The sequence below is a fragment of the Pleurodeles waltl genome, chromosome 7 (assembly GCF_031143425.1).
Source record: "Pleurodeles waltl isolate 20211129_DDA chromosome 7, aPleWal1.hap1.20221129, whole genome shotgun sequence".
Taxonomy (NCBI): Eukaryota; Metazoa; Chordata; class Amphibia; order Caudata; family Salamandridae; genus Pleurodeles; species Pleurodeles waltl.
The window spans coordinates 1,481,139,212-1,481,160,292 of record NC_090446.1 but is presented as its reverse complement, the minus strand read 5'-3'; the positions used below and the strand labels follow the sequence as shown (position 1 = coordinate 1,481,160,292).

Sequence of the window (21,081 nt, the reverse complement as noted above, 5' to 3'; positions counted from 1 at the left end):
TGGACAATGTTTTAAAGTATTGCAACCAGTGACGATATATGAATATTGATACAAAGTAACTCAGCCACAAGGCTCTGTTAAGAATGTTCTAAACAAACTCAGCCATGGAGGACAAGTTAACATTGTTACAAAGTAACTCACCCACTGAGGGTGGCAGCTGTCCAGCTGAGCATATCTAAAGTAACTGACCCATTGAGGATATTGCTACAAAGTACCACTTGCACTGAGGGCATGTGAACAGTGAAAAGTTAGTCATTTGCAAAGGATATATGAGCAGTACAAAGTAACTGGTCCAAAAGAGAAAATAAGAGCATTGACATATAAAGTAAGTCTGCCACCGGACAAACTGTGAGTTTGGTTTGAGTCATTCATTGAGAGAAATATCAGTCTTGATATAATGTAAATAAACCACTGAGGATACATGAACATTAACTGTAGCACTGAATACCATCATTAACAATATTGTGATATACGAGTATCGAGGATAGAATATCAAGGGTCAAAATGTCGAAAGGTAGTGCAAATAGGGAAGTATAATGTAATAGAGAAACAACTCCTGTTGCTGGTGGAAACGAAGTAGGGAACCCCAAACCGCCTGGCCAGTGCCCCAGGGTGACGATTGAAAGGGTTACGTTGGTACGCACAGGGAAGCGTCCCGACATCTGGAAGGAATTGGATGAGCAGGGAGCGAGACGAAGAAGGGAGAAGGACACTGAGCCGAAAAACTAACGACTGACACAGCAGAGCGGACAAGAAACCAAAGAGGAGTCGGACGGAGCGGGAAGTATTATGAGGGCACACGGGACTGGGGAACCGGGCAAAGAGACCAACGCAGAGGAGGACCACGGCAACTGTCGGAGAGACACCAAAAGAAGCGACGAGACCCACCACGTCCCCGGAGGGACATGGCTTTTCCTGGTACAAGACCGTTTACCCGGTCGGATTAGCAACATAATACGAAATCAGGGAAGGGAAGCGGGAAAGTGAGGGGAATGAAGGGTATAACTAAATAACCAACAAAACCCTCCCTGGTTTGCAATATCACCCACTCACGGGGGACTCACACAAAGGTGCCACTTTGGGAAAACAGGACAAATCACTCGATGAGAAAGCCAGAGAACACAAAGACACATAAGGGTATTGATCACCAACTTTCCGGGGCACAAGACCTCACCACCCTCCCCCCTTTCCCATGCATGCATAAAAGTATATAGAAAAGACCACTTTCCTGACCGTAGCCTTTGTTTCTTCCCAATGAACATTGGGTGACGAAAAATTTGGATGGGCAAGAAGATCCTGAAAGAGAGGAAACAGCAAGGCATCAAAAAGAATAAACAAAGGAAGGACTAAAGAATGAACAGACCATTCACATTTATGATTTATGAAACTAACAGAACAAATAATACCCTTACAACTACCACTTCCCTGACTGGCCGGAGGGCGTTGAGTAGAAGGGACAAGAGCAGTAGATCTCTCCCAATATTTTATCCTCCGTGGTAACCCTACTACTACATATAGATTTACTATTCCTAACTCCACCTCTACGTACCCTGAAGATATATGCACCACTTAGCTACATCTATATTGAGTTAAATGTAAAAAATATAGACTTACTTACCTGTCAATATTTTATTTTCGATATTCCATCCTATCAATTTTGTTTTATTCAATATTCATGGGCACACTAAGAAGACTGTTACAAAGTACCTCAGCCGCATGAGAAATCTAAACATTGATGCAAAGAACTGAGCAAAAAAAGGGCATTTGATCAGTGGTATAAATAAATTAGTAACTGTGGGATATGAAAATTGTGAGAAATTGATTTATCCCAAGGATTAAATGTCTGCATTGAAGTAGAGTAGTACAACCAAAGGAGTTCATTTGACCATTGATCTAACAACTCTCAGGGAAGAGCTAGCTTTTATAAGACATCACTCAGCCCTTGAGGGAAAGCTGAATGTTGATGCAAAGTAAATTGGTCCCTAAGGGGAAATATTAAGGTTTGCAAACAAAATAAGGCAGCATAAGGAGGGAAGTGAAACAGTGATACAACGTAAATCTGCCCAGAAATAAAATGCAAAGTTTGTTACAATCGCTTAGCTCCCCTCAAGAGGGAAATGAGAACATTCGTAGAAAGTAATTCACCCACTGTAGGAAATATGAACACGGATGGAAAGAACTCTCTCCAGATGGAAATGTTTGCTCTGCTACAAAGAAACCTTCTCCTCTGAGAGAACTGAGAACATTGATACAAAGTAACTGAGCTAGTGGGTTAAAATATTGGTATTTACTCACTCACAATATTCTCAGACAAGGAGAAGGACACAGACCGATCATAAATTGATTGCTCCAGGACAACATATCAGCTCACATAGAGAAGTCAAGATTAAAGTCCAGAACTTCTCAAGCTTAGGACATCCTAAAACTAAACAAATATCCTCCTTATAAGATATTCTCTTTTGCAATGAAAACATTCCTCCTTTTAAACACAACTCTTTTTTTACACCCGCCTTTAATTTATTTTTAAATTTTTGCCTATCGAATTATATGTTTTATCAGTCTTGACTACACCATTCTTCACTTGCACTCATTAACCCAATTATCTCTGTGTTTCTTCTTTCAGGACTTTTTTTCTGCATCTTTTCCTCCGAGATGCTTCACTTTCATCGATTCGCCTCATTTGGCACTTTCCTGATCTTTTTAATTTCCCAGCCCTGCTGTTTAAAGTCTACAGATGTTTTTATTTTCCTATGGGATTTATCTTGTAGCACCTTAAGGCAGCAGCAATAAGCATGCAATACAATTAAAACTGCCTATTTCCCCATGGGTGCCCATAACAGGTAACTCTGTCACTGCAATGTGGCACAGTTTTACAACTTAACTTTGGGATAAAGTAGTATTTTGGAAGTCAGCTCCATTGAACCAGAGATTCTTCTCCTTAGATTACAACTGAACAAGATTCATGACAGGAGTCAAGACATTGTGCTTGGCTGTAGAGATACAATCCAGCCAGATGTCTGTGAGGCAAACCAGTCGCCACTAAAATCTTAATTTGTGGGTCATGAGGTTGAAACCCATCAAGGCCAACTTAACCTCTTCTCAGCATATAAGCAGGTTTAATACAAACTTTCAAATATGCCAGAGTAATTGAAATGATTTTGATAATTCAGCATTACTCTTTGATGTGGAGTTACCAATAATTTTGTCACTACTCCTGCTTGTGTCACATGAGAGGAACGTACTACCGCAAAAGCACATTTAGCCAGCGAGCGCATGCACGTGCGCTCGCTGTTCATGTCTTGCTCCATTTACCACTATTTTTAGTGGAAAAATGCATCCTGGTGTCCACTTTGGACAGAGGGAGCATTTTTGCGCCAAGAAACAGTGCTAAATGCAGAATTACTCTTTTTGCCTAAATCTACGTATTCCTGTGGGATTCTTAGGTTATTCCACGTGAATATGCTACAAGGAATTATGTGACTTACATCTGCCCTCAATATTTTTCCCAGAGCTACCAGGTCAGGTCCTGGGAACCTAGATTCAAGTGGAATGCTTGCACCCAAGGAGTCCTTGATTCTTCAGATCCACTTCTTGGCCCTTTGGTTAAGATCATGTGATATTTGTCTTCTTATCAGTTTAATATTTGGTGTATCCTCTGTCTAAGGAACATATTATTAAAGTGATTTTTGAGAGATTGAGGAGAAATGGAAGCTGACTCTGCCCACTACATCAACACGGCGATGCAATTCTTTAAGCAATACAGCGCCGTTAGATGGGGCTTCGTTCAACAAAGAGATTGTGACACAAGGTAACATCAATGTCCAGTTATAAGTTAACCTTAAAAAATATTAATTCTTTACAGACAATTTAGAATCATAAAACTAGTAAATCTAAAGAGAGAGGTGAAGGTTTGATGGCTCTGCAACCCCCGCTGGAGACACAGTCAGCTGAAAAGCTGAAAATTTCCAAGGTTGAGCTCCAGCTTGATTCGCTCAGGAGTTTCTCAGTTTTCTCGCAGAACTCTGAACTCTGAACTCTGGTTTGGGATTAGGTGCCTAGAAGAACCTACCTATACTTTGGGGACCTCAGGTGTGCACCCTGAAAATCAAACCAAGAAAATCGATGCGAAACAATATTGAGGACAAAATATTTAAAAAAATATTGACAGGTAAGTAAGTCTAGGGCCCATATTTATACTTTTTTAACGCTGCATTTGTGTCATTTTTTGACGCAAAATCAAAGCAAACATACAAAATTAAATTGTATTTATATGCCTAGTTCCACTTATATGGACCCATGTAGTACATATATATTCAAGGTACACAAATCTGCAGTTAGGACTAGTAAATATATACTTCCCTATGTGCACTTACCTTCTGATAACTTGCCCCCGATATTACGTCTTCGATATTCATGCACCACGATATTCTGGGGGTCAGTATTCAGTAGCGCAATCAAGAGCTGGGGCTTTGCATCCAAATGTGGTACCAGGCAACATAAGTCCCTAGTCCAGGGTTCGGATTCGGGCAATCCTTACTTCTCTAATGTGTCCATATAGGGACGTGCCTGTAGGAGAGCGAGGACGTCTCTGGGAGACATCACTTGAGCGATAAGACTTTAGTTATTATTCAGCCACGCTTGGTTAGCGCTGCTCATCAGCAGGGTCTCCACTGTGCACGTGACAGGCTGGGGCTCTCTGACTGCTGTCGATGGATAAACGCTCTCAGGCACGTGGGCAGGCAGCCCGGGCTACGCAACCTTTGTTGTCGTCATTTTATAGACACGTGCAAGTGCACTCACGTATGCAGCAACATTCCTACTAAAGACAAGATACACATAACAACAAGCACATAGAGACGTGCATACAGCCACACACACTATAACGCAGGTAGACACACAGAGGTGCACGGATGCAAGTAGGCACACTCACACAGACAGAAGAAGTGCGGACACTTACCAGCACTTACATCGACACAGATATACATGACACACATGTACACTCAATGGAGCAGGCATACACGTCCACAAACAGGCCCACACAGGCAAACAGAGGCACACAATAGCACACATAGACATTTGAATATCAGCACATGTACATGCGCATACACCCACACACACAAACACAGGTGCAGATATACATGGATCTACACATTCACACAGAGGCAACACGCAGATATGCCCGATAAGGCACACAGAGATAGAAATGCACAAAAAATACACAGAAAAAAGACAGAGATGTATAGACACATACAACCCCGTCCAGTTGTGCATTCCAGGGATGTGCACATATACAACACAGACAAACAGTTACATGCGCAGTACCCGTAGACAGACACACCCATATACTGGGTCACATAGACACAACTGCATGCACAGACATGTAAATCTGCACACAGAGTGGCACATAGGTAGACACACACAGAGGTAGGCCAACACATACATACACCCACCGTAATAAACAAACATACATACCAAGGCACACAGAGAGAGATATATAATACACATAGGCACTCAGACACAGCCACACAGTTATTTCTACAGGTACAGATAGACACAAACATGAACTCATAGACACATGCATGCATACACAGATATAAATTCACATATAGGCATGCATAGATACACACAATCACACATAGACACACACACATTGCACGCATTCCATCATATGGTCACACACACAGGTACCCATATGCGAAGCAATACATACATAAGACACGCACACACACATGAACAACCAGGTACACGTTGATAGGCATGAACACAAATGTACACACAGGCACTCATAGACACACAGACAGATACAAACACATACAGGTGTTCATCCAAAGTCACATATAGATACAAAGAAACAAACGCTCACACATGCACATAGTTACACACAAAGGTACACATAAACGCCCACACATGTACATAGGCACACACACACACATGTATACACACAACACACATAAGCACACATAGACACGCACAGGCACACACAGGTACAAACAAACCTAATGGTACAAATGGACACACACAGTTACAAATACACATAGAGGTACACACAGACGTGCATAGGCACACATAGATAAACACACACATAACCAAACAAGCAATAATGCACATGCCTTTCTGCACATCAGGTACACAGCCTTCCTCGCCGGGGGGCACACAGAGCCCTCGGCAAATGTGACAATCCTTGTGTGTCACAGGAGGCAGGGATGTCTCCAGCATCTGAACTCTGCCGCCCTCCCTGGAGGCTGCCTCGGGGATGCCTGGGAGCCCTGTGCAGAGCAAGGCAGGGCCCGCGGGCGCCAGGCATGGCGGCCCCAGAGCTGCGCCTTCAGTGCCACTCCGACGCATCTAGTGATTGGCACAGAGCCCCCCCCCCCCCCCCCCCCACCACACACACACACATCAGAAGCCACGCAACCGCATCTCGCTTCTGTGACTACTCATTGAAAAAACAACTAAATCCCCTTAAGTATCTGCAGGCTATTTCCTCTTCAGTTAGGGCAGTGCGCATTGGTATGACGCAAGCAGCCTCGCCTCCATCTTGGATACTGGCCTGCCAAAGTTCTTGCGCGTCCCTGCTTTGGCTAAGGTTACGCACTGGCTTTGTTTTTTTTCCCTTTTCAAAGGGACACTTTCCTCTCACCTTAGTTGGTGCTGAAAATGAATGTGCTGTTTTCTCTCTAATTAATTTATTCCTGGCGTTAAAAATGGATGGATGTTTTATCATAAAGCCGCACATGCAGAAAACTTTGTGCATCATAGGTAGTAATCAGTATACCTGGCTCAAATTAAGGGTAAGTTCGCTAAAGAAAAATGTTTGCAGAGCAAAAAAGTATTTCGGTATGTATGAAAGACTATGGTTCAGCAAAAAGTTACTAAATGACAATTTGTATTTGCAACCAAATATCAGTTTGGTATTTGGAAAGGGCGTCCCTTCAGATACTGAATCAGAATGGTATGTATTAATGTTTTGCAACCGAATTCCAGATACAAAGATGTAGTGGTAACCCATTCACAAATGGGAATGGGCGTCCCCAGTACCCCTTTGTGAATGCAAGAAAAAGTTTGCTTAAGATTAGAAAGTGGTCCCTGGTACTATAATATCTTCTTAAACAGATTTTTTTTTAAAATAAAGTTTTCTTTTAAAGCACAGTCATGTTTCCTTTAAAGGAAAGGGACTGCATTTGAAAAAAAAAATGTATATTAAAAAGCAATCAAAGACATGGTGGTTTGATGACCCAAGCATGCCACCGTCCCTGTGGTGTACCTCATTAATATTCATGAGGTAGGTAAATTTGAGACCCACTAGGACTCACTCATTTAAAATTAAAACTTCCATCATTAGGAACTGTGATTTCCAAATTGCAATTTGGTAAAAATCGTAATTTGAAAATGGCAGTTACTAAGCTTGATATAGCTCTTGTTGGGTCACTTTCGCTAACTGTATCATACAGCATATTTGCAGTTCACTAAGTGGAAACCTTGCCTTGATCAAGTAAAACTAGGTTTAGAGAAAAGGTAAACTTCACCTGCCAAGTTTTTAAAAGTTTGTCAACTTTGAACATTACGAATCTTGTGAGATTTTGTTAGCTAGGACAAACTTGTCTTATATTCCCATTAAAACTTATTGTTGAGCTAGAAGTATCCCAAAAAACGTACATTGTTGAGGTTATTTTAAAACAGCTTTTTGTGAAGCCTTTTCTCACAAGCTTCTGGGTTTTGTGAAGGTTGGCAAGCTTGCAACACTTAGAAGAAAACTTCACAAAATTTCCAAGTTAAAAACTTTGCATAAGACACAATCAAAACTCACATCTTGTCCTCTGAGGAGCATGTGATATGTGGCTTTGCCCTTGGGTGGGCATATGTGATGTCGTGGCACATGGTATCGTGGGTGGTGACCAGGGCAAAAGACCAAGGCCGTGCTCTAGCTGATATCCTACCCCGTGTGGGATTTGTGACATATCACTAATATCTTTCTTTATATAATTAATAAACCTGCAAGAATTCTGTGTGGTGTATGCCTGTGTGTGCACCAGTTACATCTATCATCTGCTTTTTTCAGTGGTGCAGTGGACAGTAAATCTAAAAACTTATGACATGGTGCATTGCTTGTTCATGTGAATTCTCACATATGTTAATGGCTACATATGACGTTTATCATGCAGTTATAGTCTAGGTTAAGGAGAAATGCAGCAGCTTTAGATTTCCAAATCATATGGAAATAATTAAAGGGCCCTGCATTTGAGTTCACCTGATTGCTTACACCAGTAATGTAAATTTGGACAAGCTTTTGCCCAGGGTGTGAGGCCCTGGCTTTGCTTGGTATCCTATATATGGATAGACCCACAAGCATGGCCATTCCCTATTATGCTGGATGTGCCCCCCACCCCAGGCCTTTCACTGTCTAAGAAGATAAAGTGTGCACATCCTAATCTTGGCCTCGCTTCTGCTACCCCATGACCCCACACGGCACTACCCGCCGTGCATTACCCGGTTACATGAAGAACAGCCACCGTTGAACCACAGCTCGATCAAAAAAGGTGAGTAGAAAAAAACTGATTCCTCACTGTCCAAACTATAGCACCTGACGGATGACATGAGGAGGAGGTATGGCCTAACGGCCAGAGCTGCCAACTTTGGAAATGGGGAACCAGGTTGGAGGCCAGGTGTGAGTGCAACATCCTGTGATTCTGGGCAAATCACTTAATCCCACTGTGCCTCATAAAGAAAATAAATCTGACATTGTGTAATGCAATCTCTTGGTCATGTAAAGAGATGTAATGCCCTTGGGCCACGTTTGCGCCATATAGAATTGCAAAAGTAATAAACACATGGCCTAGTAACATGACTGCGCTTACTTCTGGCCAAACAATTTCCATTTAGGCTAAATGTCTGCACCTCAGAGTAGGCAGCCTTGATGTTATGGCTTACGATGATAGTTAAGTGAACTAAGGCCAGATGTGCAAAGTTTTTTTGAGGTTGTAAATGGGCAAGTTCACAGAACTGGGCCATTTGTGACCACAAAAAAGCTTATTTAAATATATAGAAGGCAAAATACAATTCAGTACTGAATCGCAATTTCCATTAGTGATTCAGTCTTTGGAAGGTGTGTGTTTAAGGGTTCCCTTCCAGACACCGATTCCGAGAAGTATGTGTTCGGTCGCAAACCATTAATACTTTACCCCCACATAAAAAGTGGTGGTAACCCATTCTCAAATGGGAAGGGACCCCATGGGACTACTTACCCTTTAAGAATGATAAAAACCACAGCTTACTCTTAATATATGACAGTTACACTTTTCATTTTTAAATGCAAAAAAAAAAGATTGCTTTATTTAAAAAGCAATCACAGACGTCGTGGTCTGCTGACCATCATCCGTATGATGGTTGTCATTCCTAAGGGTCGCAAATTGCAACCTACCTCATTAATATTCATGAGGTTGGTCAATTTGCGACCCACAAGGAATAACTAAATAATAATAAAAAATAATAAATATAAAAAAACTAAATGTTCATACATTTAGATTAGAAATTACCAAATAACGATTCGGAAAAAATCCTAAAGGTACGTACATCAGGCCCGTAATTCATATACAAAAATAAACAGTTAAGGAATAAAAGAAACTGTCTATATGCCAATAAAAAGCAATGGGCATCAGTTCTTTCAAATGTGACTGGGAAAGGCTAATATTTCATCTTAGTCACTGCTTGCTACCCTTAAAAAGCAAGCTGGATTGCATTTGGCAGAACACAAAGTGGTCCTTCTCTTTTGCCAACTGCGATTTTTGAAGTTAATCAGAAATGATAACGCAAAATGATGCACCTCCCCCTTCAGGATGTGTATAGGGGCCCCATATGTCACAGATATTCATAGTCTGGAGGTTGAATTTGGGCCCATTGAAGGTTGGAGTCCTCCTGCACCAAGTAGGCCTACAGATGCCTACCTCATGCATCAGTCATACATTATGGGATATCCTACTTGACCTCAGTCTGCCGCTGTGTGTGTGGGGTATTGCCAGCCTGTGGACAGTGACTTGAAAGTGGCAGAGGGTCAGACCTCACCTCATGCATGCAAAAGAGCAATTAAAATTTGCCTTTGGTTTAGGGCAAGTCTCAGTTATTGAAGAGTTGATTCTTCATCAACTAATTAATGCCCTGAAAAGGAACAAAAGAAAAATGTGCTGAGCAAATCAATCAAGTATATCTAAGAAATATTTATTTGTGAAGGATGTTTATCACTGGATTAGTAAAAGAAATGAATATTTATGTTTTAGATTTATTGGGCCAATAAAAAAACTACAAATGATGTACCAGTACCTTGGCTTTTAAGGTCACACTATTCCCTCCTCCGGGTACACACAGTTACTCTCCACATCTCCACAATGGCTTATATTTGCCTGCGGCATCTGTGTGGTTAACATACTATGCTATTTTTGTGCATCTTTTGTAGACCCAGTAAAGGTATCAGACTGTATAAAGCATCCCACTGCCTTGTCTTCAGACCCTCTTGGGTGTCCCAATGTCTAACGGTGCCCTATTCACCCATCCTCGCTCCGTCCATTATCACCTGACAATAGTATTGTTCCCTGGCCTGAGAACCTTATAAGAGTGAAACAAGTCTAGCTTTTTTATACCACTGTTCAGTCAATGAGCAATCTGTAGTCTTTATTCCAAAACATTTAGGGCCATATGTACGAACACGTTTTCCCATTGACACAGAATGGGAAAAACCCTTTGCTACATCTGACCCTTAGCATCTTGAGTAAATATTCAATATAAAAAATGCCAGTTCCCAGTGCTTCACCAAATTGTGAACACACATATGTTTAATGCAGACAACTTGCTACCTTGGTTGCTTGGGATTTAAAAGGGGCTGGTGGCATACTCTAGTATATTTTGTGCAGATTTCCTGCCAGCACATCTCAGGTTATAACAATCTAGACATTCCCAGCTAAGCTAAGATATATGCAGATTCGTTAATACATATTATATATAAGGTAGATTTATGCAGCAGGCTCCATTTGAAAGCAGCAGGCCCACATCTGTATGCCTATAACCGAGTGTCCCACTGTGCCTTCCTACTCTGGCTGCGCGCGTGGCGCGGACTCCTCCCGCCATCGCGCAACGGGCATCCAGTTTCCACCAGATGGGCTGCCGTCAAATCCCAGCTCCCATGGCTGCCTAATTAGAGTTCTGTGAAACGTGCAGGGGGAACAGCAAATTGATGACTGCAAAAAGGCATAATTCAGGCAAATATTTGGACGGCTACACCACCAGTGTGAACGAAAATTATGGTGCTAATTGTGTTGAAGCATCCAATTATTAATGTGGCTTGGCACAAGCAAGTTGTATTTGTTCCCAGTTCATCCATCTGTATGATTAGGGTTGCAGCTCATGAAGTTGTATAGGGTACCCCAAACCAATCGCATGGCAGCGGAAGCCTAACTTTGCTCATAACTTTATTAAGCTTCGGAGACATTTTTTCTGTGCATCTGAGGTGAGACAAGACTTTTTGAACAATGTTTTACAAACTATGGGCCTAATTTAGTAGGAAATGGTGCAGCGTGGTACTGCAAGCAATACTGCTACGCCAAGCTAGGTCATCTCCAATATGCATGGATGTGTCATATTTACAAGAATATTGCGCATCTATGTATTTTCCCTCTGCCAACGCTAAATCAGCTGCCTAGCACCAACACAGCAACACTTGTTCTATGGCACAGGGATGCCTGCGTTGAGGGGGTGATTGTTTATGTGCAGAACGGGACACCTTCCTGCACATAAGCAATCATTAATGGTGATTAGAACATTGGAATGCTGGAGGCTCCATTGAAAACAATGTAGTGCTGCGGGCTTTTACTGGCCGGTAAAAGCCCGCAGCGCCAACATTCCAATGTTCGCATTGTTCACAGCAACAGCTGTGAACAAAGCCTCACGGAGCCCGAGGGGATTTAACTCCACTCGGGCTCCTTGAACATTTTTTTTTTTTAATAGAACATTCTGCCCTGTGTGGCAGAATGTTCTAATAGCCTTAGAACCCGCCGTAGCGCGCTCTACCGGCTATTAAAGTCCCTCTCCCTTGTTAAATGCCCTCGCCTTCGGCTCGGGCGTTTAACGCGGGGAGAGGGCCTTTAATAGCCGGTAGAGCCCGCTACGGTGGGTTCAAAGGCTATATTTGCTCCTACTATGTGTGCTGCAGAATGCAGGACGCATAGAAAAAGCAACAAACGAGGAGAAATAAAAGTATTTCTCCTTGTTGTGTCACTTTACCACCACCCCAGGGGTTAGTTTACAATTTGTTGTAAATCTGGGGCAGCATCAAAAGCAATGGGTGTTGTGTGAGTACGTCCACAGCAACACCCATTGCACGCCCCTTAGCTGCAGAAAACCAATGTAAAGCGGCTTAACGCTGCCTTGAAGATATGGAGCAGGGCACAGCGCCACTGGAGTGCCACTAAAAGTGACGCTTCGGTGGCACAAGAGCATCGTAAATTAGGCCCAATATTTTGTCAATATTGTTTAAGACTGTGGCATCCACACATGGCATGCAGGCATCGGAGCTCTCTTTAGTGACCATATGTCATATGGCCCTTTTGGGGACTCCATACCACAAGTGGATTGGCAAGAGTGGGATGCGTGTCATTGATAGTCGTCAACTCCTTTCTCAGGAGAAGATGTGAGTTAGAACTCTCCTTTTAAGCAAGAAGATCTGAATTTACTATTTGTTAAAGAATGTCTTGTGTACATGCTGCAAACTTAGGCAGAAGTGTCATCTTTTGTATTCCTGGTGGCATGGCAGGAGAAGCGTCCACAGATTGTCCATTCTTTGGAGGAATTGTCTTAGGTACCATTAGCTGTGTGTTGTGAAGAGATGATTTGTTTTTTTTTTACATTTACTTGTTCTGTTGACTTGGTGACCATGGTCAAGGGCATTGAGGATCCTGGATGGGCTTGTTGTTTCTAGTAGAAGTTGACAAAGGGCCGTTAGAGATGTGTGTCAACTTCTGTGCTGCTGATACACTACTGTGGTATTTTCAGAACATCTAAGTGTGGCTAGAATTGAACATGACTAGCCAATTAGCAGACATTTACTGCACATTTACAGTAGCGTGTGTCTACTCTGCTCTGTCTTCCATAAAGGCTTGGCTCGCACCCTCATATGGAGGAACAAGCTTAGCAGAGTGGTTGGACTCTGAGTATGGTGTGAAATTGACAACGGGCATCTTGGAAATCAGTCTGGGATAGATCATCAATTCATGAAAAGGATCGCAGTTGTTTTTGTCAATGACTCTCCTCTGTCGTGATACTTGTCAGTACTCGATAGAGGGTTGTCATGTCAGGTACTCTGTCCTGCAGGGGCTCTGCACAAGGAAGCATTTCACTTCAGTAAGCGCACATCTGAGTTTGTCTGCAAATAGAGTTGGCTGACCTGTCAAAAGATGTCTATGCGGTGCTTGGCCAGGAGATTTACTTAATTTTAATCTACAATGACTATAAAACACTTTTCAAACAACAGCACTCAGAAACCAGAAATGGGCAGCTCTCAGAGTTTGGCTGACATAAAGAGAACAGAACTGAATGAACTTGGGGAATGTGTGTGATGAACTGAAGCACTGATCGAGGTTGACAACAGAGCCTGAGATGGGCATCTGAAAAAGAATGTGTGCATCATCCATGGCCAGGATGAGACACTAGGGCTGAGCTAGAGACAGGGGACGCGGGGCAGAGACCAGGAGAGCTTTGGGGTTTATACTTTGGGAAAAGATGCTTCTATAATTGAGCAAGTTTTACAAGGCATACACTTTAGAGCCAAGGAGGGTGAAGGAAGGTTAGAAACGTATTTAATGTATCAGCATGAACAAGGAATGCATCACCCAAAAGACAGCAAAGGTGTTGACATCATGCATATAAGACACTGAGTCAACTTCTTTACAACACAACCATACCAATCAATGTCCTGCATGCTCAGAACCAATCTACATGACAGTCAGGCCACTAGTCATGCAATGTCCCTCTCTGAGCCATGTGATATGAATGATCATTTCTCAGGTTAGGAGCAATGTGATATGTGGCAGCCTTTGTCACACCTCAATCAATGTGTTATGCATTACCATTCGCCATGTTTCAAGCCATGTGATACGTCCCCGCGTCTGTCCTTATTTAAGCTATGTGGTGTGTATTACCATTTATCGCACTACGAGCTGTGCGACATGTGCTGGACTTTGTCACACTATGGCCCATATTTATACTTTTTGACGCAAAATTGTGCAAACGCAGTTTTTTGTCAAAAAGTATAGCGCCGGCTTGCGGCATTCCAGAGCGCCAGTCAGGCGCCAAATGTATGGAATCCCGTAAGCCGGCGCAAAGGGTGGGCTAGCATCTAGAAAAATGATGTTAGCTGGGTGGGGGTGGCGGTATGGGGGAATGGGGTTCTGCACCAAAAAATTACGTTAGGCTGGTTAGAGGCAAAAAAAACTGCCTTTAACTAGCCTAGCGTCATTTCCTGAAGCAAACCCATCCTTACCACATGACTCCTGTCTTATAAAAGACAGTAGTCATGCCCACTATCCCAATGGCCAGCACAGCAGAAAAGGGTCCCCTGGGCATGGCCATTGCACCCAGTGCCATGTAGAGAGCCCATTTAAGGGCCCCCAATGGCACTTAAAAAAATATTTAAAATACTTACCTCTACTTACCTTACTTACTTGCGATGGGGTCTCCCATCCTGTGGTGTCCCTTTGGTGTGGGTGGGGGTGTGCCTGGGGTGGGCTCTTTCCATTGTGTTTCACCATGGAAATGGGTTCACAGGTCCCCTAATGCATGCCCTGACCCAGGCATTAAATAATGGTGCTAAGCATGCTTAGCGCCATTATTTAAACCCGCCTCCCCCGTGCACCTTTTTTGCACGGGAGGATATATGAGGCGCTTGGGGCTTAAAGTCATTTTTTGGACGGGAACGCCTACCTTGCATCTTATTGACACAAGGTGGGTTCACGCTTCCAAAAAATGACTTTAACTCCAATATTCTGGCGTTAGACGGGTTTAGCGTCAAAATATAAATATGGAGTTAAGTTTGCGCTGAATTAGCGTCAAAATAAATGATGCTAATCCAGCACAAAGAAAGTATAAATATGCCGCTACCTGCCTTGGAATTGAAGCCATGTGGTGCCATTAACACTTCTCATGGACTGGCTCTCCCTTTCATCTAATCAGCGTGGCTGACATGTGCTTCACTGACAAGTCCCCCACTGGATTTGCAGAAAATTAACAGTTGGATTTGACAAGGAATGCATATTAATCGCTGATGATTCGTGCCTAGAAACTGACACTGTTAGAATGAGGGGAGATATCAGCAGTTAATTGCTTGAGTGCATTAGTATGTATTCCATGGAAGGGCTTCAATTACTTAGAAGTCAGAAACTGGCGACAGCATCAGATAGGCCAGAGGCGAGGTACCCAGATGGGTAATGTCAGGGCTGGAAATCCCATGGAGCCGGAAATCTGAAAATTGTGAAAGAAGGCGGTAGTGAGAAATACAACACAGACATTTACATACCACTGGGGTTCAAATACTAGAGAAATGAGACCGTACGAGCAGAGGGGTGCTCCTAAAACCAAGACAGAATACGCGGTCATGGAGGGTGGGGAGTAAAACAAGGACATTTAACACACAAAGCGTATTTGTTTTCATGAACACTTTTCAGGTAGGAGCTGTAGGGGATATTTATAGTGTGAGAATAAAGACAGAGCTGAAAACTCTGCCGACTACACAGGCTTGACAGTTCTTGGCTCTGGTCAATATAAATACATATATTTGCCTATTCCAGTCACTGAGGGGTCGAATGAGCTCTTACAAAGAAAAGAATGTTGTGGTGAAGTCAGCTTGGTCCTCCGTTCTTCTAGGTCGATAAATCGACCCCTAACTTGGATAAGGTTGCCACCTGTAATTTACTCTACACAGAAGTGCCAAAAGTGTGGAACTGAGGGGCATATTTATACTTTTTGGTGCAAAACTGCACTAACGCAGTTTTGTACCAAAAAGTTTAGCACCGGCTTGCACCATTCCTGAGCACAGCCGGGCACCATATTTATGGAATGGCACAAGCCACTGCAAAGGATGGGCTAGCGTAAAAAAATGGCATTAACCGGGTGGGGCTGGCATTATGGGACTAGCCTAGCAACATTTTCTGACACAAAACCATCCATATCACATGACTCTTGTCTTAGAAAAGACAGGAGTCATGCCCACCACCCCAATGGCTAGCACAGGGGACCAGTGTCCCCTGAGTATGGCCATTTCATCCTGGGCCATGCAAGGGTCCCCAGGTTGGGCCCACAATGGCACTTTAATGGCCCCCATTGGGGGCAATCTAGGTATGCCCCCAATGGCACTTTAACTAAAAGTGCCATTGGGGGCATACCTAGATTTATCCTACTTACCTGGGATGGGGTCCCCCATCCTCCAGTGTATCTCTGGTGTGGGTGGGGGTGTTCCTTGGGCTTGAGGAGGACACCTGTGTACCCATTCCATGGTGTTTAACCATGGAATGGGTCCACAGGTCCCTTAAAGCCTGGCCTGACCCAGGCGGTAAATAATGGGGTAAAGCAAGCTTTGCACCATTATTTAGCCCCTCCTCCCCCATGCGTCATTTTCCCATGGGGGTATAAATATGGGGCTATGGGGTTAGCACCATTTTTTAGATCGGTACGCCTACCTTGCATCTCATTGACGCAAGGTAGGTTCACACATCTAAAAAATGGTGGAAATTCCAATATTTTGATATTAGACGTGTCTAATGTCAAAATATAAATATGGAGTTAGTTTTGCACCGAATTTGCGTAAACCAATGACGCATATTCAGCGCAAATGGGGTATAAACATGCCCCTAAGTGCTAGAACAAAATCTAATTATTACATTTATAATTAGTCATCCCCTTAAAGCAGAAAACTAGGCCCTAAGAGACAAAATAGGCTAACATGATTAGATTATTCGAGGCTGCACAGTGCCTAGGTACAACAGTCCCAGCACATAGCATTCCTTAACAGAGGCCAATCAACCCTAAATTCACAGCATCCTAAAATTCCCTGAAATCTTCACTTGGCTAACTGACCAGTTTGAACTGGTGTGGGGTGAGTGGTCCGGCACTTTAAAAAACAGCCATGATGGGTCTGTTTAGGTGAGTCCAGTTGTGATGTATATATGATATTTCTGGAAAGCAAAAGGCAAACCTGTAGATTATCAATTATGAGGATTCATCTCTACTAAACTGTTTCCTCAAAACTCCCAAGGTAAATGGCAGCCATCAACTTCTGCCTTTGATCTCGACACTGCACTCTAGAGGTTATGGCTTTTCTTAAAGCATCACATAATTCCTCAAATTCCTTTTCCCAGCCCCTCCCCAATCAATCAATCAATCAATCAATATTTGTAAAGCACGGCAACTCACCCATGAGGGTCTCAAGGCAACGGGGGGGCTCATCTGGAGAGCCACGTCTTCAGGTTCTTCCTGAAGATGGTGAGCGACGGCCTTTGTCTGAGGTGTAGGGGGAGATTGTTCCAGCTCTTTGGTGCAGTGTAAGTGCAATGTCGTCCTCTGGCGGTGGTTTTGCGGATCCAAGGGACGGTGGCCAGGGCCATCTGGGCAGAGCGGAGGGATCTGGCGGGGGTGTGGAAGGAGACGCGGTGGTTCAGGTAGGCTGGTCCTGAGTTGTGTTTGGCCTTGTACTTGTGGGTGACAAGTTTGAAGGTGATTCGCTTCTCAACCGGTAGCCAGTGGAGGGTCCTCAGGTGTTGGGAGATGTGTTCTCCGCGAGGGAGGTCTAGAATGAGTCTGGCGGCGGTGTTTTGGATGAGTTGAAGTTTTTTGATGTTCCTAGCTGAGGTGCCGGCATAGAGGGCGTTGCCGTAGTCGAGCTTGCTTGTGACTGTCCCCACCATGTGCAAAATTTTTGTGCGTGTTGCTCTTGTTTCTTCAGACTGAGACCCACCAAAACTTCTACTCGTTTGTTTCTCCATCCTAGTTTTACTTATGCTCCTCTTTCTACCTACCTTTCTGCCCTACCAGCTCCTCCTCCTAAATTTTGTGTTTATTTGTATTTTGGGGTAGACCCTCAAAGGCCTCTTTTCTAAAGGCATCTGCCCACCCATTTTATTTTATTGGTCATTCTTAATTTGCATTTTACTCTTGCGCCGTGTTTTCATGTTTGTTTGTCTCCAGTCCACCCAGTTTCCCTCCCCACAGACCTCTGCTCCTTTCTCTTACCTGTTTTTAGGGTGAGCACAGCAGCGCGCAAGCCCTGCTTTTCAGACGTCTTGGTATCTATGTGGACTTTTAACCACACCCACCTCGCGCCCATCACTTTCACTCATTCATGGGCTTGCCTTTCAAAAATCCTTAGATGGCTTTGGTAAATGCTTTACATTGATCCCTCCTTGGGGTGGTTTTGCTACCGCCTTGGCCATCGACCCTGTTACATTGCTAATTGCACGTTTGCCGATACGTTTGACTGCGAGCAAACTTCTTTTTTCTTTTGTGTCTCTCCTTCGCGCTCACGCTCATGGCGGCCGTGGCCCTTTGAATTGGCTCACTTATGTCAACTGTTATACTTTTTATTTTCAAATTATGTGAGAAGAAAAATCCAGTTAGTTATTTACAACTCTAATAGCTCTAACTTGAGCAAACGCGAGTCCCATTGCATTGCAAATGCTTGTTGATTTCTTCCTACCTAACGTTCATTCTTCTTCAAAAATGTAGAGCTGCAATAGAAACTGTTGAACTATTTGTTTAATCATCGTTTTTCATCAAAATAATGCACAATCTGACCATTACCTCTTTTTTTAATGTTCTATGTGTATTTTAAGGTATTTTGCCATCTTTTTCCTGACCGATGATAAGTTAGGGCGTCTATGTTTTTTTTCATTCTTTTGGGCCCATTGGAATGTTTAACAAAACGTTTTGGATTCTCGTATGTTCTACGAAGTCACATCTCTCTAGTGCAGAGGTCTTCAAACTGGGGGGCGGGCCCCCCTAGGGGGGCCTGAAGTGATCCCTGGGGGGGCCCCAGACTCTGGCCAAAATAAATATTATACAGATAACAGGCCTTTGTTTTAAGCAGACGCATGTTATTGCAGTTTTTAAAAGGTAACAGTACTTAACTGCAATGTTTAAATAGGTTTAGACATATTTAAACATTGCCATGTTTATAAAATAAATGTGAACAATTCTGAGGGGGGCCCAATGATTTTTATTTTTCAACTGGGGGGGCGCGGCATTAAAACGTTTGGAGACCTCTGCTCTAGTGCATGTGCCCTGCGAGGCCCTGGTGACGTCTGTCTGGCCCAGATCTTCATTGTAGCCCCATGTGTTCAGCGTGACCACATTAAAAGGGCTTTATCGCTTAGGTCAAGCCTCTATTTTAGGGTCACCTTGGATACAGGAGATCCACTCTGTGAAGAATAGTCAATTACTTTCGGTCTCTATGCCAACCGCATCTTCCCAGTATCGCTGAACTGCACTGCTAGGCCTGCTGGCAGGTACAAATGACACCTCCTAAGAAGGTTCCCAGCACTGCCCACCTGGGCTATCTCTACACGCGGAACCTTGGCTCCTTCGCGCCACAATCTCTCTCCCCACAGTCCTCTGCGGACTGTCGTGTCGCCATCTTTCTCTGCCCAGGCCTCCCTATCATGACTTCGGGTGGTGGCCGCCTGAGGGCGTTTAATGATGGATTTTCCTGTTCAGAGGCGCTACATCTAAAGCGCTAGGCTAGAGTTCAGTAAGCTGTCAATATAGGAGGTTAAGGAGCCCATTGCACCTGCATACCAGACAGGCACGCAGCTTCTCCGTCACTATTAGCATCCTCTGCCTCAGAGCCTCGGGTGGTGTGTGTGCATGCTTCGTACCTCAGGGAGCTTCTCTCTGGCATAGCACCCTCTGCATTAGAGCCTCAGGTGGTGTGTGCACATGCCTCGTACCTCAATACCTCAGAGGAGGTGTGCTTCTCTCCGGCATAGCATCCTCTGCATTAGAGCCTCAGGTGGTGTGTGCACATGCCTCGTACCTCAATACCTCAGAGGAGGTGTGCTTCTCTCCGGCATAGCACCCTCTGCATTAGAGCCTCAGGTGGTGTGTGCACATGCCTCGTACCTCAATACCTCAGAGGAGGTGTGCTTCTCTCCGGCATAGCATCCTCTGCATTAGAGCCTCAGGTGGTGTGGCTGCATGTCTCGTACCTCAATACCTCAGAGGAGGTGTGCTTCTCTCTGGCATAGCATCTTCTGCATCAGAGCCTCAGGTGGTGTGGCTGCATGTCTCGTACCTCAATACCTCAGAGGAGGTGTGCTTCTCTCTGGCATAGCATCTTCTGCATCAGAGCCTCAGGTGGTGTGTGTGCATGTCTCGTACCTCAATACCTCAGAGGACGGGTGCTTCTCTCTGGCATAGCATCCTCTGCATCAGAGCCTCAGCTGGTGTGTGTCCATGCCTCATACCTCAATACCTTAGAGGCAGGGAGCTTCTTTCTAACATAGCATCCTCTGCATCAGAGCCTCAGCTGGTGTGGCTGCATGTGGCGTACCTCAATACCTCAGAAACAGGGAGCTTCTCTCTAACAAAGCATCCTCTGCATCAGAGCCTCAGGTTGTGTGTCTACATATGCCTCGTACCTCAATACCTCAGAGGCAGCGAGCTTCTCTCTAACATAGCATCCTCTGCATCAGATCCTCAGATGGTGTGTCTCCATGTGGCGTACCTCAATACCTCAGAGACAGGGACCTTCTTTCTAACATAGCATCCTCTGCATCAGAGCCTTAGTTTGTGTGTCTGCATGCCTCAGACTTCAATACCTCAGAGGCAGGGAGCTTCTCTCTAACATAGCATCTTCTGCATCAGAGCCTCAGGTGGTGTGTGTGCATGCCCGTACCTCAATACCTCAGAGGCAGGAAGCTTCTCTCTAACATAGCATCCTGTGCATCAGAGCCTCGTGTTGTGTGTCTGCAAGCTTCGTACCTCAATACCTCAGAGGCAGGGAGCTTCTCTCTAATATAGCATCCTCCGCATTAGAAACTCATGTGGTGTTTCTGC

At 44.0% G+C, this 21,081-nt stretch overlaps 1 protein-coding gene and 1 non-coding gene across 3 annotated transcripts in view; both read left to right on the top strand.

The window, feature by feature from the left end:
- Positions 1-21,081, top strand: part of IGLON5 (IgLON family member 5) — an 862,707-nt gene that overhangs the window by 400,425 nt on the left and 441,201 nt on the right. The window lies entirely within an intron of this gene.
- LOC138247566 (U2 spliceosomal RNA) lies at positions 3,584-3,776 on the top strand. Its single transcript, XR_011194579.1, has one exon. It is a non-coding gene; the product is annotated as a U2 spliceosomal RNA (small nuclear RNA).